At 47.5% G+C, this 17,698-nt stretch overlaps 2 long non-coding RNA genes across 3 annotated transcripts in view; one reads left to right on the plus strand and one right to left on the minus strand.

The window, feature by feature from the left end:
• LOC135911902 (uncharacterized) overlaps positions 1–11,008 on the plus strand; it is a 41,775-nt gene extending 30,767 nt beyond the window's left edge. The window contains exon 3 of the long non-coding RNA XR_010567490.2: positions 10,987–11,008. This is a non-coding gene — a long non-coding RNA (uncharacterized lncRNA). The remainder of the gene's footprint in view (positions 1–10,986) is intronic.
• The window catches only part of LOC135911866 (uncharacterized), a 279,105-nt gene that overhangs the window by 236,234 nt on the left and 25,173 nt on the right, over positions 1–17,698 (minus strand). For both annotated transcript variants that reach the window (XR_011509150.1, XR_010567483.1), the window contains exon 2: positions 15,695–15,865. This is a non-coding gene — a long non-coding RNA (uncharacterized lncRNA). The remainder of the gene's footprint in view (positions 1–15,694; positions 15,866–17,698) is intronic.

Here is a 17,698-nt window from a genome sequence, read left to right on the forward strand (position 1 = left end):
CAGATTGCAAGGATGCAAAAATGCAAGAAAGAAAGAAAGAAGAAAGAAAGAAAGAAAGAAAGAAAGAAAGAAAGAAAGAAAGAAAGAAAGAAAGAAAGAAAGAAAGAAAGAAAGAAAGAAAGAAAGAAAGAAAGAAAGAAAGAAAGAACAGAATTAGTTTCAAATAAGGCTGAAAAACAACTACGTATATGCGACGCTCTTAGCGAGAAAGCCTGGAATCAATTAATGACGGAAATAATGAGGGTATAAGAGATAAAACGTGGAGGAACTGAATGAACGAATTGGTCAGCGAGAGAAAGAAATTACATAAATAACCAAGGCACTAGCACCTGAAGTTGAAGTTGAATATATTTACGTCACCGAAAAACAGAAATACACAAAACAGAAAAAACAAAAAACAGAAAACCCACAGAAATAACAAGCTTGAATGAATGGATGAATGAATTCTTCAAGTAATGAGGGGCAAATGAGGCTTTCAAGTAAGTACTAAAATAAGGGAGAGGGAGGCAGGCAACTACAAGGATCCGCAATCGCATGCAAAAGTACCAGACCCTAAAGGCAAGTGAGCACCTACCATTGGCGTGCTTGAGAAGGCAATGTAGGAAGAAGCGAAGAAAGAAGGCAATGCAGGAAAAAAAAAACACAAACGAAGCCTGGAAGCACACTGACCATCAAAGTCGGCGGGCGCGTATACAGTGCAAGCAGCAATCAAGGGCCAAAGCGAGCTCGTTCCTCGCCGTTCCCAAAACCTATTTACGCGCGCGTCTTGGCATGCCGACGTTTCTGACGATGAGCGGGTTCCCGAGAGAGGAAGCGCGGCAATGACTGACCACCTGGAGGCAATCTCCGCTTCTGGGAGTCTTCTTTCTACTTGCCCCCTCGTCGTGAAAGGGGTCCCTGTACACCCGAAGTGCTAAGTTATGTTAGCGTTATTCTGAGCAAACGAAGTACAGTTCGAGAGTGACAGAGATGAGTCTATTAGGCATTCCCGGTGACGCCTATGAAGCCCGCGTAGGCTCCTCGAATGTACTGAAACGGTGGTTCTCAAGTGCTGACTAATTCTTGGAGCGTATATACGCTCCAAGAATTATGCCTTGGCCTGGAATTATGCCTGGGCAAGCCTTCATCGCAATAAAAAAAAAGTGCTGACTAATGGCTGAACTGAAAGACAGCTTACTACCTGTGGTTTGGAAAATACTATGGTTAGTACTGTCTCGCCATTCGCGAATGCGCCGGCATGCCCTGCATCGTTGAAGGATTGATTACTTGTGGGAAATGAGAATTGGTTGCTCTAGATCCCGTGCATATGCAAGAAGCTGAACATGCGAGGATTTCATAACGGGCGTCGACCGCTAACGCCACTAACGCCACTAACGCCGCTATCGAACAGCTATAACACTACCTTCATAACACCTACGTAAGGCAACCGATGTAACGCATCATAGAAAACCAGAAGTTGGATGTAGTTTCGTGTAAATGCAGTCAGGTATAACCTACATGATGATACGCAGGACACGCTCCCACATGACGCGTTCTTTAAGCGTTTCTATATCCACAGCGTTTTTTGTCTTACCGAGTATTTCCGCCCTGGACGTTGTAGTTAACTGGCACACCCGTATAGCGGTGTGCTGGTATTGGTCGCTATACGTGTAAGACGGTTAATTATTTGTGCGTTTGTCTGCAGTGGCGAGAGCGCCGGCGTGGAAGGCTCGTCCTCCTCTCCCGCCGTTAGTACCTTCTCCCGCCGCCGCCACATGGGGAGACGGTGACGCCATAACGTGAGGACTGACCTTCTCGATCGCTCCACCTCATCTTCAGACGACACGAAGCTCTCGTGAGAGAGCACATGCATCTCGGAGAGCTGGTCCTCGTGCCGACACGCCCCGTAACTTGGCAGTGCGAGAGATCGGGCCTTTGCCGACGCAGGGGGTGCGTCACCTCCACCAGCCCTCCCCCCCCTCCCCCTTATAGAAGAAGTCACACTGAGAAGGTTAATATGTGCATCAGCACCGAAGGATGAGAAAACGATGAACGGCCCTGCTCAAGCCCTTGATTGCGTGTCCACAGCTTACAAAACTCACACTGCCAGTAGGAGGGGTCGTATCGAATATTTCAGACGAAGAGAAAGGAGGTAATCAACAACATAATGACGGTCAAGTCTGATTCTGCCACCGCGCAGTCAATGTAAACTCCCAATGGAGCCGAATGAATGCTGGCGTTGATAACATATGCTACTCTGAAAAGCCTACACGCTTGCTTTGGTTAGATTGTAGATATTGTCCGCACGTACAATTAGTGATTCGAGCAACAATAATAGAAATATCTACGGATAAATCTCTTGAAGACTCATTCATACCTTTTAAGCTAACAGCTACGAATGCAAGGAAATATGCGTAAAACTGTGCTGTTGAATTGTTTGCTGCTAAAGGATATTGAGAAACTAGAGAAACTGGCCACCCTGTATATGCAATGCCTCATGGCCTCGAGAGTACCGGAATCTTGGAAGAACGCTAACATAATCCTAATCCATAAGAAAGGGGACGCCAAAGACTTGAAAAATTATAGACCGATCAGCTTGCTGTCCGTTGCCTACAAACTATTTACTAAGGTAATCGCAAATAGAATCAGAAACACCTTATACTTCTGTCAAGCAAAGGACCGGGCAGGATTCCGTAAAGGCTACTCAACCATAGACCATATTCACACTGTCAATCAGGTGATAGAGAAATGTGCGGAATATAACCAACCCTTATATATAGCTTTCATTGATTACGAGAAAGCGTTTGCTTCTGTCGAAACCTCAGCAGCGATGGAGGCATTACGGAATCAGGGTGTAGACGAGCCGTACGTAAAAATACTGAAAGATATCTATAGCGGCTTCACAGCCGCTGTAGTCCTCCATAAAGAAAGCAACAAAATCCCAATAAAGAAAGGCGTCAGGCAGGGAGATACGATCTCTCCAATGCTATTCACAGCCTGTTTACAGGAGGTATTCAGAGACCTGCATTGGGAAGAATTGGGGATAGAAGTTAATGGTGAATACTTTAGTAACTTGCGATTCGCTGATGATATTGCCTTGCTTAGTAACTCAGGCGACCAACTCCAATGCATGCTGACTCACCTGGAGAGGCAAAGCAGAAGAGTGGGTCCGAAAATTAATCTGCAGAAAACTAAAGTAATGTTTAACAGTCTCGGAAGAGAACAGCAGTTACGATAGGTAGCGAGGCACTGGAAGTGGTAAGGGAATACATCTACTTAGGGCAGGTAGTGACGGCGGTTCCGGATCATGAGACGGAAATAATCAGAAGGATAAGAACGGGCTGGGGTGCGTTTGGCAGGCATTCTCAAATCATGAATAGCAGGTTGCCATTATCCCTCAAAAGAAAACTTTATAATAGCTGTGTCTTACCAGTACTCACGTACAGGGCAAAAACCTGGAGGCTTACAAAAATGGTTCTACTTAAATTGAGGACGGCGCAACGAGCTATGGAAAGAAGAATGACAGGTGTAACGTTAAGGGATAAGAAAAGAGCAGATTGGGTGAGGGAACAAACGCGAGTTAATTATATCTTAGTTGAAATCAAGAACAAGAAATGGGCATGGGCAGGACATGTAATGAGGAGGGAAGATAACCGATGGTCATTAAGGGTTCCGGACTGGATTCCAAGGGAAGGAAAGCGTAGCAGGGGGCGGCAGAAAGTTAGGTGGGCGGATTAGATTAAGAAGTTTGCAGGGACGGCATGGCCACAATTAGTACATGACCGGGGTTGTTGGAGAAGTATGGGAGAGGCCTTTGCCTTGCAGTGGGCGTAACCAGGCTGATGATGATGATGATGATGCATTGATATTGAAAGAAGGTTTCGAGGTTAGCAGTCACTTTTGTAGAAAAGGAAACGCCCGAAACTTCCTTAGGGAGAATTATCGTAGCGCGAAGCACCCAACTTGCACGTCCGCGCGCCAAGCATTCTTGCTTCTATTCTTGGGTTACATTAAGGTAGCGCGGCTTATCCCCGGCTGCTCTGGCGCATGGCGTAGAAGCAACGCTCAACCCCTTTGGTCGAGACATATATGCAGTCCGAGAGCAGAAGCAGCTGCGGAGAGTGGCGCATGGCTCCCGGTGTCCAATCAATTTAGAGTTTTCAGCTGTGTGGTAATCTGGCGAATCTGGTAAACTGGTTCGAGTCGTTTACCGGATGAGGGTGGGCGCAAACGGGAGAGCAGCCGGAGCATTGCAGCCTCCTGTTGTCGCAGAACTCAACCACACAAACACAGAGCTAAACCGAGTGCATGATACTTTGGTGCAGATGCAAATTTTCGCATCCGCGTAGCCTTGTCACGATTGCCCGCGGCCGCAAATTTCAAATTCAAATTCAAGGTTATATACCAGACAATATGCTGGAAGGTCCGCTGGGCTAAAAGCCGTAAAAACGGCTTGACGGGGCCCAGGTAACCGTTACATGGCAGCGGCTGTACAAGGTGCAGAGGAAAAGGACTGAGATCCCAACAGCCTGTACAGGGGCGGGCGAGCCTTCCCCTCTCTCTCCGCGAGGCCATCTCAGGCGCCTTCGCTGCAGCTGGGACGTGCTCCCTCAAGGGCCGAAGAAGACAGTGCTAACTTTTGCCCTTCTTCGTAAAAAACCACTTCTCTCTGCAAGCGCTTTCCCGTGTCAAGCGAGACGTGCAAAAGCTTTTGTCGCCTTCGTCACAGCACAAGCGCGTAAAGGCCAAACCACAAGCATCAAGCTTCCGTGGCCGGTCAACTTTCATGCTGTGCTGGCCACTTCGGACGTTGGCGCTTCTGGAATCTGTCGAGGACAGACATAGGCGTCGAGCGAGCGTTACCCCCGCTTCGCATATTGTTCTTGACGGCGCCGAAAAATCCGTCGGAAACTTGGCCCTTGCGGTTGGGGCTTTATGCCCATTCCGCCGCAGAGCCTCGCAATGCCCAGCTGTTGGGTATTGCTGTTGGGCCTGGCTGTGAGTCGCGCGTAGTGCGGCAAGAACCGGATGACACTTTTCGTCGGGTAAACAAGCACTTAATTTTCATTTATGGCCTTTGCCCGTGAAGCTCTAGGATACGCACGATGTTTGCGCTTTGCGCAGGAGCCATCGCCACCATCCATTTTAATGTTTACCCTTTCACGTGCAGTGCGTAGATACCGTATTTCCGCACTATAAGTTACGCCCCCCTTCCACTCTGCTTTTCGCGAAGTTTCTAAGAAACAAATTGTACGTAAGGCACTCCGCTGTATAAGACGCGCATATTTCGACTCGGACGGCATGATGAAAGCGCGATGGCGCGTGCTTGTGTACTCACCGCAAACAGCCGTACTAACCCATTTCAGGGTACGAAAGTTTCGTAAACAAAAGCTTTACGAGCCACAAATTCTAGCCGAAAAAAAAAATGAGAACTGCAAGTGACCGTCCTCTTGGGGCAGAAAATATTGCACTTCCCTCACACCCATCGAATGCCCGGTTCTCCAGCGCAGTCATATAGTTTAGATACTTCAGCCTGCAGCATCACTGGATCGACGCGGTAGGTGCGTCGGTGGTATTGCATCTGGGGTTTGTCGGTGCTAAGAAGAAAAGTGCTCGTATAGGTGGCGCCAATGTCCGTGGCTTTACGTATACATAAGTCACACCACCATTTGATGAGACGAACCAATGAAACAAAATTCTTCCAGGCAGGGGGGGGGGGGTATGGGGGGGGGGTTATCGCGGTGTATCGCGACCTATATTTCGCAAAATACGGTAGTGTAAACGTGTGTCGGCTCTTTAAAAGCCTATATGTGTGAGGTCGGCTTCGCGTTGCGTTTAAATTGGTTTACCGGTGCGCTGGCACGTCTCAGACAATTAAATTGTCTGGGGCCGACTCGCAGCCACCGAAATCTCGCTCCTTTTCTGATGTTGTGCGACTCACATGCGTGTAAGCGCAATAAATTTTCGTTTGCTCTCAGACTGCTTCGTACTAATGCATTGCTCGACGTGTGCGCTCTGTGTGATTGTTATTATGTTAACACTGCAAGTACGCACATCGCAATTACGCACGTGTACGGGGCTGCTAAACACATGGCAACAGACTCCTTCATTTCAACGTAAATGTAGGTGGAGTACACGTAGGTTAATGTTGCAGCGAATGGCTACTAAGTCGATTTCGTTAAATCTCGTGTACACTGCCATGCTCATGACACATATACGTACAGGTAACAGTTAATCGACCCCTCGGATAGAGGAGAAAAGAGAAACAAAAATTGTACTAACGCCCGGCATTCACGTCAACAGCGGGTATATATTCCGGTGATTGCGACGAATGAAAAAGACACCCATCGCTGCCACACTTGATGCTACATACGTTGAATATGTTTTACAGCGAAGCTGTCATCCCGTCTCCACACCGAAATTCCTCGCAATCGATGACGTTCACGTCTGCTCGCCGCGTAAAATTACCGTCAGCGTAAGCAAACGTCCCGTTCCTTGCGTACCTTGCGTTCAGAAGCTTGGCGGCTGCAGTCGTGCGACAGAAAACCCAACCTGTAAGCGACTGACTCAAGAAAAGTCGCAGTTTAGCCCGTAACATGAAGCATCGATTGCGATAGCAAATTAGCGGACAGCTATACGAAGTAAGGATAGTAGTTTTATCGGCCGTGTAAACTTGTAAACATAGGCATACTAACTAAATTGACAAGCATGATGTCTCACTCGGTGACCCGCGGACATCTCACTCGATGACCGCGGAAACTCGCTGTCAAAACGCTGCAGTGAGGAAACGCGCCAGCAGCAGCGAGCGAATTGACCTTCGTGATGCCGCTCGCATCAACGTGAACTAAGTCGCCAGAACGCAGCGCTGCGCGGCGTCTGTACCCTTCGCAGGTCGCATTCAAGATGCAGTGGCCTGGCCAGACGCGCGCGTGGTGGCCCAGACCTCCCGGAGTAGAACGCATCCCCCCTCCCTCCAGCCCTACCCTCTCTCCGAAGCCTTGCACGCGACGGAAGGCGGCGCGCTTCCTCCCCACTTTCGTCCGTTGCGTGCGCGCTGGGCTGGCTCACCCTCGCACACTTTCACTCCCTTTCACTTTCACAATTTTATCGCCCTTGTGCTTTGTACGGAACCTCATGACGACGCCGACGCTGACGCAGAAACGCACCTGGAGTGTCCGTTTAATTCCTTTTTCCTATTGCAATAAAGCCATCGCTTTTCGAGAAAAGCGACCATTTCCGACTGGTCGCTAAGCGGCCAACTTGCTCGCACGGCCTCCCCAAATCGCCGGTGCGAACTGGCCTTAAGCTTCCGCACGTGGGCAATACCAAAGCAGCACGACATCGCCAACGGCGCCAACGCGCCTCGAGCGTCCCTACAATTGTCATCGCAACAACAGCGAATGGTTCTTATTTCGTCTTTCAGATCTGGCGTGCACCACTGCTTAAACACACGTGAATTAAATGGGCGTGCACCACCCCACTTGGATTAGTAGACTATTGAAAATGATGAATAATCGCATGAATTAAAGCTCGTATTGAAAGTGCCAGGCAAAGGAATGCCGGGAAGCGATCGGAGTTTACGTCGTTTAACGTCACGAAGCAGCTCGAGGCTTTCAAGGCGTCGATGCAGTGCGCTGCGGCGCAGATTTGGGAAGCGTGCGTGCGTGTGCGCGCGCGCGCGCGCGTTTGTGTGTATGTGTGTGTGTGTGCTCGTGTGCGCGTGTGTGTGCGCGTGTATGTGCGTGTGCGTGTGTGTGTGCGCGTGTGTGTGCGCGTGTGCGCGTGTGTGTGTGCGCGTGTGTGTGCGCGTGTGTGTGCGTGTGTGTGCGTGTGCGCGTGTGTGTGCGCGTGTGTGCGCGTGTGGGCGTGTGTGCGCGTGTGTGTGCGTGTGTGTGCGTGTGTGTGTGCGCGTGTGCGCGTGCGTGTGCGTGTGTGCGTGCGTGCGTGCGCCCGCGCGCTCTTGACGAAATGTTTTGAATAAAACACTTGAAAGGAAATCTTGAAAAGTCTTGAAGGAAAGTCTTGCAGGAAAGCCATGGAGGGAGCTTTTAAAGAAAGTATAGTCTTGAATAAAGTGCCCGTGCCCGAAGAAAACATTTGAAGGAAACTCCTTGAAAGGTACTCATGATACGAAGTATGCGCGGAACTCTTGGAGTGAAATCTTGGAGGGGAACCATGGAGGGAGATTTTAACGGAACTCTTGAAGGGAACACGTTGACAGTACCCATGAAGGGCAGTATTAGGGGGAACTCTTGAATTAAAATTTTGTAGGGGAAGCCATGAAGAGGGCTTTTAACTAATCTCATGAAGGGAGCTCTTAAACAGCATTTCAAAAACAGTCTCCATTACGGCAGGGAAAAGGTTAAACAATGAACCCAATAGGGATGTTTAAAAAGTATACCTGAGAGAGGCTGAAACCTGAAGCACACTGAAAAAAAATGCCTTGAATTGTTCTCCGCTATCGCATGATAGAGAGGGAGCGCTTAATCCTTACATTAATGACACGCACCCTTTGTATCACTGTGAAACAAACTCGTACAAGCGATGTTTTGTCTAAGCAGCAGTGGAGCAATGTTCTGCGCTGCGGCATGGGAGCGGTTAAAAATTGATCTAGCTAGTTAAGCATGTCCAACGCACCCGTTCGCTACCACAATCTAAATACACTCGTGGCGTAGCCGCTGACTTATTTACGGCGTCGGTTAGGTTTAGCGTGTCTCGAACACTTAGTCGAGAGACTTCGCTGCTTCAGGCATTTACCACAGCGTTCTCTGTGTAACCTGTGGAAAGAAATTAATAAGCACACAGTGTGGTTGCAGAGTTCGAAATTGCCGTTAAACTTCTTACCCCTGGAGATTCTTCTATACGTGCCTGCCATGGCATCCGTATAGCTACAGCTACTACGGTAATCTGTGTTTATTCGTTGTTTTTCTCCAGTTCCCGCACAACTAGGCACCTGTGGTGAAAACATTGTTCCACAAAACATTGATCCATATCTGCCACCATGGTCGTGTCTGGGGCTGGCCAACGCTCTCAGGTTACACAAATATCCAAAGGTAACACAAGTACTTGTGTGTTACCTTTGTTTTGTGTCCTTGTTTTGTGTGGGCGCGTCAGTATCATAATGCACAGGTACCAACTCGCCTAGCTTTAAGTACTCTTACAATTTACCGCTCATTTATTGCTATCCCTACTAAGCAATTTCTCTGACCGCCGACGATGTCTCATTACCATTCACACTTCACAAACATCCGCATCATTATGGCTTGTCAAAATCCTCCGAAAGTGTGGCTCGCTGTCCAGAGTCGGCAGGTATGTAACAGAAGGCATGCCCCACTGGAGCCTCCAGATTAATTTGGGCCGCCGCGGTTTCTTTAACAGGAACTTAAATCCTAACGCACCAGCGACTTCGACCTCAGTGGCTCAACGCGGTAGGCACTACGCTACAGAAACGGGTGTAGCACACGTCGTACCCCACGTCTAGAGGAAAACACTCCACCATCCCGAAACAAAACAAACAAAAAAAAGATCATAGTTGCATAATGTACGCTTCAATAATGAGGTATATAATCATGAGGGATCACATGCGAAGCATCAGTCATTATACGAGGCTTTTCTATAGGCGATGCACGTCGTATAATCACACACGCAAACACACACGCACACATGCACACGCACAGAGACCGAGAGACAGACACACGAGCACGTTGTGCATAGGTCCCCTTCGATGACGCCTCGCGCGTTGAGTTCGCATTGTATTTTATTTTCAGAATGTAGTTGTTCCGACCAATCCTGTTCCAAATAGAAAATCAAAATCGGCTTCAGTCATCGCTAGAGCAATATATGAAAAAATCAAGCTCGCACACATCGCCTTGAACCTAAATAATGTATGCGCATATGACGGTGAGGGGGGGGGGGAAGGGGACGCAGGTGCCATTTTTCTCGTTAGAGTGGGTGGGGCATGCCTCACGTAGAGCTCCTGCGGAAAAAACTGTCCCACGGAATCCTTTCTTTGCGTTATTATCGAAAAAAAGCACTTCTCCAATACATTTATTCAATTCCAGTAGCTTGGAGAGCTAAATGGTTCAAAGGGCAAGCGTTTGAAATGTCGAAGGATAAAAGCGAAAAACAACTGTGCAATGACTATGGACTGAACGTGCCTTTAGCAACAGCCTGCAATATTTAAAAAAAAATCTCTGTTTACATTTTTTTTCTTTCTTTTTATCTCTCTTCTTTGCGCACTCAAAAGCATGGCCGTGTCCACCTCAATCTGCATTCCTCGGAATGAGTTCTTAGGTTGTTCTCGAAAAACATTTTTCATTACTTCCGTTTCAGACGAATAAAATTGCTAGAACAATAGAGCTGTCTTGTCCTTTAGAGGTGTTTGATTTTTTTTCTCATGATAGAAGATGTGCTGACGCCGTGTCTGGCAACTGTCTACGTAAATTTGAGGTAGTAAACAGCCAATCTAACAGTGCAAGTAAAACTAGGTAGTTAAGTGCACCAGTGTTGCGCTATATTGAACGGCTCTCCGAAATTTCTACCTGCACTTACCGCTTTGAATTTCGCGCTTTTGTCGCAGCATCGGAGACGTCATTCATGCGGCTCTACTTTGCACCGATGCTTTTCACGTGGTTCAGTTTTCATTTTACTTCTCATTATATTGCAATTAGGCCAGCTTAAATTGTAACTACGTCTAATGGGCTTTTCTTTTATTTTTTGAAAGACTGCTTCGGAAGCTGCGGAACGGAACTTTACTTCCGGGTGGCAGCCTTGTTCACTTGCAAAAGGTCACGTGTTCTTTTTTAACCTAATTTTCTTATATGGTCGGAATTTCAAAGATAATAGGTAATAACCTAATTTTCTTGGATTGTCGGAGTTAGAAAGATAATAGGAAAGTACAGCTAGAGAGGGGGAGAACACACGAACATGGTAACAGCCGATTGCAAGAGAATTGTTTTGTGCTAAGGGCTCGTTAACACTGTAGGCTTGTTGTCCTTTTTAATGTAGCGCTGAAATGGCAAGTCGCCTGCATCACCACTTCGACGGGTCCACTTTGGTGCATGGGCCTAGGTCCTTCGATGTCAGTGGCCAGCACCAAGAAAACCGGCCAGACAATGCCTGAGCACTGCTGCAATGTTGAGCTGTACGAGAAGCGAAAGTCTAACACGTGCCATTCAGCGTCTTAGAAGATGCAACTTCGCAGCGTGGAACGGAAAGACGAGAAAAGCGTGGGATGTCATACGCAAGCGCTATCTCATAACTTCGTAACGTGCGGTAGTTGGTTGGTTTGTTGGTTTCTTGGTGATTTGTTGGTGTGCTTTTTGTACGTTTATTTTTCTGCCCTTTACGCAATCGTAAAGCAGATCGTGCGCATGGGTTTTCTTGTGTAAATAGCATTTTATCAAAAATAAAGCTTTAGTTGGTAGGGAACCCTTGAGTAGCCATTTCTGATCTGTTTCAATCTTTGCTTTTGTGCTACGAAGTTACATCACGAAATAAAACTTGGCCAATCTCTCTAACATTCTTGGAAGAGTGCCAACGGTGTAGAAACGGCCCTTTCCATTAGTGATACGTCCTTTTACCCCGTTTCAAAAAAAATATAAAACAATTCTTTGGTTTTACGTGCCGAAATCGCCACCCGATTAAAAGGCATGAAGTAGAGGGTGACTCCGGGATACTGTTGACCAGCTGTGGTTTTTTACCCGCCACCAAATTATGGTACACGGGTGTTCTTGCCTTCAGACCCCGCCTAAATGAGGCCGCCGCGGCCGGAATAGATCATGCGAACCCGAGTTCAGCACCGCAATGTATTAGCCACTGTATCCGTTTCAACCTGCTGCAGGAAGTCTTAGAGACACCTAGCCTTCTTCAAGTTCCCTAAAAAATCTGAACAGAAAAAGCTGACGGTACTGTACTTCAGCTACTATATGGGCATGATGAGTTTTACGCAGATAAGATCTTGTGCTTGTGGCTATAATACTCCATAAGAATAAATTATTCTGATATAATATGTGAAGCCACACGCTTTATAGGCCAACTGCAACCAAACTTTACTTGGCTAAACTGGTTATAAATAGGTAGCATACACTTTAGAAGCAATCTTGAGGTAGTTGCAGGTCTAATAATTGTCTAATTTTTATTAGCAACCATTAAACCGCACGTAAGCAGACGACGCGGGCGCCTGGTTTTTAGCGCAAACGTATGACGTAACACACAGCAGGTAGCCTCCGAGATTTTCCAGCGCACAGCCGGCAGGCGCGGATGCAGTCTAGTCGTGGAGGTCATGCCTAGCAGTAGCGCTTTCTTTGTGATGCATCACTTCCGGTGAGAGGGTAATCGCGGCGTTTCAATGCAATTCGCACTTTTTTTTTAAGATCAACCAATTTGCTCTATATTTGTTTGTCCTATCCTGCCGCCTTGTGTCACAGGGTACTAGATGGTCCAATGGGTAGAGTACCGGGCTGTTGTGCTGATGGAGCCGAGTTTGAGACCAACCGTTGGACCAACTTGGCTCACTATGTTTGTTTGTTTGTTTATTTGTTTATTGGCAAAACAACGCTCAAGAGCGGTTTGTCTCGGTGTGAAGGCAAAAGGCGGCACTAAAAGCCAGCTTACTAGGCCTTCGACACCAGACAGCACGCTGTCACATTGGGTACATGGAACTCTTCAATGAACCTCTTCGAGGACAAGTTCGGTCACTGTGTATGTACTGCTCTTCAATAAAATTCCTCCTCGCCAACTTCGGTTCCCTGGGATGGGCCACTCTTCAGCGACAAAAGTAAATCCCTTAAGGTATTTCTCGTGCAGGGTGAAATCGAACCACTAATATTAAGACAACCTTGCCTAACTAAATATTCAGAGATGGAATGCCCTCGTAATTCGGGGCGCTGTGGCCAGGCGATGCAGCGTGTCCAGAGAAATGTGTGAGAGAGGAGCCTAGATGCATACATGCCTTATACATGACGCGTTTCGGCGGGGTTAGTGCAGAATGTCGCTACATTGATTCAGTGCAAATCGCGTTAACGTCGACATTCATCGTGAGATGTGTGCGGCCGCATTACCTTTTTTTTTTCAATTTCGCTGTCAAAAACGTGAAGTTTTGGGAGCTTTTCGTGGCGCATCCCCACGTATTTCAAAGATAAAATTTTTCACGGAAGCTGCTTCGTATCTGCACTTTCTGAAAGCAAACAATTTAAAGACTATTTAAAATTTGTTTAAGGTTGACCTTAAACTTTGTAAGCTATCATAGAATACTAAACACAGCAAGGGAATAAGTTTCCGCGTATGTAGTCTTTTATTCGCCTAGATCTGCACGCGGCTTAGCGCGGCAACTAAATCAGGTGTAAGCATGGAGGCCCGTCTTATGCAACTACGACCACAATGACTTGTGGAATGCTTCGCACGTGGCGCATGATCCGTTGTTCATGTAGTCGTCATAGTGGTCATTTTTCCAGCGTAAGCTGTCACGGGCTCATTCTTATAGCCGTTGCGGTTGGAGACGGTACCGTCACCCCCACTGCTGTCCGTCGCAGCTGTCGCCGGGAATGAGAAATAAGAATGCCCAGTTCCCACAGTGATCGAACCCAGACCCGCTGCGCGGAAGTTAGCTACTCTACCGCTGAGCCACGCCCTAACACGCGTCTTAGCGCGTAATTAGAGACGTCATGTGAGATGCGCACCGCGTAGCGTCGATACATGCGCACTTTGCGTTGCAGTTGCACAATATTACACCAGGAGGCGCGCCATGTAGCAGTCGCACATGTAACGGTACAAGGTACATAGAGAAGTCGTGAGAAAGAAAACGAAGAATAATTAGACGTAAAAAAATGCTAGAATCAAAGACATGTACGGCATACCTAATTAAATCAAGCAGCCTAGGCGACTTTTTTTTTTGCCGCCCCGTTTCAAAGAATTGCCTTTACAAAATAAAGATCATCATCATTAGCATCATCTCGTGCCACTTGTCACAACTTGAAATGCGCGCCGCATAGCGTCGATACGTGCAAATTGCTCAGTGCACCAAGTCTCCCGACATGGAGCACTTACATGGAGCAGTTGCATGCAGCAGAGACTTGCAGCAGTTGCATGTTTCATGTAGCTGGACCTGGTAAACTCAAGCAGGCTAGGTTACTATTTGTCACCGCGCCATTTCAAAGGGTATGCAGACAAATGATCATCTTCATCATCAACAGCAGCGTCCTATCGTGCCGCGTGCCAAGGTATTTGACACGTGTGCCGCGTAGACTCGATACCTGTGTTTACTCTTCGGTACATGTTATGGCGCCTCTTCGCAAGGTACGAACCCTCTAGTGCCTGCTGCCAAGAATGGAGCTCCAATGGAGGCGCTCCTCCACCTCACGCTGTGACTGTGCCGCGTGAGTGGCACAGGCCTGTGACTTTTTTCACATCGCTGCGTGTATATTGGCGGACAGACTTTGTCCCAGGACATGCTTAATCATGGCGAAGTGTTGCTATTGTTACGCAATATATTGTCCGGAATGATCAATTTGCGAAGTCACAAAGCCTTTCGAAGCCACAAGCACCACGTTTTAGCAAATCCAAGTTCGAAACAATCGTTCCAATGCTAACCTAATCTTCATGCTTGGATCTCCCACAGACACTCGCGCCGGATTTACGGCTAGTAAATTTTGTACGAGGCTACGCCAGCAATTCTGATGTTAGTGTTTCAAGATGTAGGTGACCAGGCATGGGCTAAGTGTATGCTGTCTGTATTGCTAGGAAAGGCATTTACCCTCTCCAACATTGAAAAGGCCGACAACCCTAGGTGTGATTACTGCAGCCGCGAGGATAACCTTCAACTGATTCTGCGTGACCTTCCTCGCGGCACTGCACAGAGACGCTCGATCGCAAGTGCACTACAGCTAGCTTTGATCGCATGCCACAGTCGAAGCACGCCATTTTGGGATGCCGAGCTCATAAGTCATCGCAGTGGAAGGCGATGAAGGTACGGCGGCAGTTTTTAGAGTCAACGGCCGTGCACAAACGGCTGTAGACTGAATTCGTGTTTGCGTCTGATCCTGGGTCGTGATAATCATGCAGTGATAGGGACCGGCGGTGATGGTGTGTAGGTGTTCTCTGTATCTCTCCACTCGTTTTGATCCTTCTACCACCTCCTCCCCGTTTTAACAGTCTAGGGTAGCAAACTGAATTTTCTCTCTTCTCCTTTATCTCACTTCTGTCTCTCTCTCTCTCTCTCCTATGCCCGCCACGAACCGCAACCACGTGACAGCAGCTTACTGTGCAGAAAGAATAGACACGACAGAGGGCACAACGAGTGCACGTGGGCGCAGTTAGGCTCCGACGGTGCTGCACCCTTTTAGTTGAAGGGATCGCACAGCGAACGTACTTGTTGCCACTCCGTCGCAGCAGCGTTGCAGAGGACGCGACCGTAGAGCTGCGCTCGCGTTCGGGGAGAAACATAGAGACGCCGCTCGCTTCCCTGATGGGCGTAGCGGCGCATTAGCGCGATGAAATTCCTTTTTTTCTCTTTTTTTCTCGGGCGAAAAGCCGGGTGACGAGCAGAGGGTGAACGCAAAGGCCGCCGCTGGCTGCGGTTATAACATATGCATGGCTTCATCAAGGAGGCCAGAGAAGCGGCTTCCCGGATGGCCGCAGAGGAACTATACATGTCTGCGGCGAAATGGAAACAAAGGAAACGCTACTAAATGCAGAGAGCGAAAGCTCTATGATTTACCAGAGGAGAGAAGAAAGTGCGTGGTGTCCCCCTGCATTTGGTGGTCGCTTCTTGTGGCGTTGCTTCTCTGCTTGTTGCTATGGTGTTGCTCCATTGGTGGTTGCTCTCTTCGGGATTGCTTTTGTGGCCGCATTGGCGTTCGCTTTGTTGGCGGCTGCTCCAGTTTATATACTAGAAAGAAGGAGAAAGAAAAGCCATTCGACGATAGGTTTTACAACTCCAGCAGTTATCGATTCTTGACTAGTTTTCATACATCTGAAGTCGTGGCCGTCGGTATTAGTACGCCGCACTGTATTTTTTTTGCTGTTTTTTTAGTGGATGTTTTCAAACAGCGTCTTCTTGGTGCGCTAGGGATTTATGATCATGGCGAACGTTTTACAACGCGAAAAGATGGATGACAGGTTCTGAAAAAAGGTGACGCACACTGGACACTCATGGTACGTGTGTCTATTTCTTGTCTAGTCCTTCATCTTTTCGCGCCGTGAAAGTTTTCTCTTGAAACCGCGGTGCTTCAGCTAAGATTGTGTACAGATGTGTATCGGCACATATTACCGGTACGCATGTGTTACCACGTATATATGTCACGCCAATTCATTACCTATAAGCAATAGTACTGCGTAATAATATCGCATCCCGGAAACAGTCATTGTTAGTCAGCATTTATGCCTACGCGTCAGTAAGTCATATCTGCCCGAGAGCCACCACAGTGTACGCATGGTCCCAAAGATTTTATGCTGACCGTGTCATTTAGGTAACGCATGCGAGTTTTATGCGAAGCATACTAGCCGCACAACCACGCTCTTCCTTGCTGCGCCACGCGCGGCCGCGTATCTACCATATGACGTCGTAACAGCTGCAAAAGCGGAGGCTCAACTCGTGCGCTCGCTTGCGGCCACGTAGCTACATAGCCGGGTCTCAGCTCGTGCGCTCGCCTGCATGAGTTGTTTCTTCATCTAGCCGAACCAAATATAGCCAAGCAACAGCAGTTCACCAGGCTAAACAGTGGTTCAACAACTAAAATAAAGGCTAGTATGCTTCGCATCCTGGGCTTAACCTTAGCTAAGCCACAGCCATTTTTTGCGATGTATGCGCAGAGTAACCTCTCAGTGTTAATGAAAGCAGGCAGCCACCAAACTTTGGCTATCACTCCGCGCATGGATATGAGATGGAATGGTAAACGTAGTTCGTTGCACTATCCAGTAATTTCGACACATTACGTGAACAAACTGTTAAGAAATAAGTGGCTTTATATTATGTAGTAATCGAACAGATGGTCTGCAATGTGACTCGACGTCCACGTGTTGTCGATATGGTGCTGTGTGTCCTTGGTGGCTTTTTTTTTTTCATTTTGTGCGTATCTTCTATTTCTTTTCTTTTCCGGTGGGGCTTATTTTTGATACTAGGATTACCTTCGCAACGGCCACTTATTTTGCAAGGATCACATAACTTAAGAAACAGCGGCAGCAGCAACAGTCTTGCATTACAGGGAAAGTTATAGTTACTGTCCACTTACCATTAACATTTTGTACTTTCTTGTTGGTGGTTTATATCTTAATTTCATTCAGCCCTAAGTAGCATGTTGCAACGCGTGGCATGCTTTCAAAATAGATCAACTGGATAACTTCCTAACGAATGCAGGCATGCACATAACTCGCCTAATGCAGTAACGTGAGAATGGCACGTGGCTTAACAATGCACCCTTCTTAAATATTAATTCCTTCTGTAGATTTTTTTTCCCGCTCGACACATCATCTTATGCACTTTCACTAACAAATGGCAATAAAAAATATACATGTTGCTTACATCACATGCAACACACCGTTTCTGCATTATTCATCGCTTTCGCAATGCCTCCGCAACAGGCGTACTTTTCAGACTTTGTTGAACTACGCAAACCGAAAGAAAAAAATCCTAACATGGCGAATGTGGGATCGCTGTTACGTATATCCTTGAAGAAACAACATAGGCGAGCTTTCTTGCATAGTGGCGCAATGCAGTGAGCTG

The sequence above is a fragment of the Dermacentor albipictus genome, chromosome 10, assembly GCF_038994185.2.
Source record: "Dermacentor albipictus isolate Rhodes 1998 colony chromosome 10, USDA_Dalb.pri_finalv2, whole genome shotgun sequence".
In the NCBI taxonomy this organism is placed as follows: domain Eukaryota; kingdom Metazoa; phylum Arthropoda; class Arachnida; order Ixodida; family Ixodidae; genus Dermacentor; species Dermacentor albipictus.